Below are 1,491 nucleotides of genomic sequence, written 5' to 3' on the forward strand. Positions count from 1 at the left end.
CGTGTGTGTGTGTGTGTGTGTGTGTGTGTGTGTGTGTGTGTGTGTGTGTATGGATGTGTGTGTTTGTGTGTGTGGGTGGGTGGGTGAGAGTACGATTCGTACGGTTCCATGACAAATGGAACATCAATGATCTTTGTTTTTTTGGTTTTTTTTACTGTTTTTATAGAAAAAAAACAATTACAGGGTAAAGAGGGAACCAGGAAAGTGGAGACCTTTGTAAAAATTTTGTTTGTTTTCTACTTTAAAATAAAATCAAACCACACCGCCGCCTATTATGTGAGGGTTTGGCTCCTCGCCGTTACTGGCGGATCACGCGAGTTCAATTCCCCAGAGAAGTCATTTTTTAACGACCGTCTCCGCTTGTCTGTTGGGATGTTGTCTCAAACTCAGCCAAGGTTGGCCTTTGCAGGCAAAATGCTTTGTGAGGCAACGTGGTAAAATCAGGCGCTCGTCAAAATAGTGAAACAAAGGGGTTGTTTTTTTTGGGTTTTTTTTAGCTCAAACCCTTTATGACCATCGAAAAATACATTTCTGAATTGAATTTTCTGAAAAATCTTGATCAAAGGAACATCACATATAAATTTGCAGTTTCCAAGGACACTCAAGCTTTGGAAGTCACCAAACTTTGGCTGACATTTTCTCGCTAATTTTACCCCTGACACCAGTTGATCCCCACCTTCTTCAATCCCATATTGACTTCTGTTTTAGACAAATGGGTATCTTTTTTCACCAAAATGAAGACACAGGAACACGATTTAGAATGATACTAATAACTTTGTATGGCCAGTAATTGGGCTCACAACTTCTGAACAGCCAGCCATCGACATAAATATCATATTGCATTAAGCACAAATTTGACTTGCAAATTATTTATTTTCTCAAAGGCCCGTGTCACGTTACGTTGAGAGTGTGCGAGGTGTTTTTGACCTGGTCTACATAACTTGACCAGTGACAGAAAAAGCGCTCTGTCATACGTTATGTGTTTGTTTAGACTAAACGATACTTCAAATATGTCTAAATGATTTTAAAAAACCCGTCTTTGTCAAACTGTGTATTGAGTTTATTTTAATAGACTATTTTCAGAAGGAAGGAAAAGAGGGGTTTGTTTGTTTGTTTGTTTTGTTTTTGTTTTTTTTTGGGGGGGGCGGGGGAGTTACGTGATAAAACTAAAGAATTATTTTACTAAACAAGACTTGTGAGTTCTTCGAATTTTTAAAACTGGTAAGTTCTTATACTTGACAAAGCATGCAAGGCCAATACTCCAGTGATATTTAGCCGTAGTAAATTAATAGTGGAAGACACCCAAACAAATCAGATCACTCTTCGAGTTATCATGCCACAGACGTTTTGTTTGGATGTTCGGGGAGTTTGGCATCTTACATAATATTTATGTTTTGTACCTCTTAAAATTTATGTGAAATGTTTTGTTTTGATTTTAGTTAGAGAAGTAGCTTTTTGGTGAAGAAATCCAGGTGGGGCTGAAGCTGCAAG

The sequence above is a fragment of the Aplysia californica genome, unplaced genomic scaffold (assembly GCF_000002075.1).
Source record: "Aplysia californica isolate F4 #8 unplaced genomic scaffold, AplCal3.0 scaffold00054, whole genome shotgun sequence".
Classification (NCBI taxonomy): domain Eukaryota; kingdom Metazoa; phylum Mollusca; class Gastropoda; order Aplysiida; family Aplysiidae; genus Aplysia; species Aplysia californica.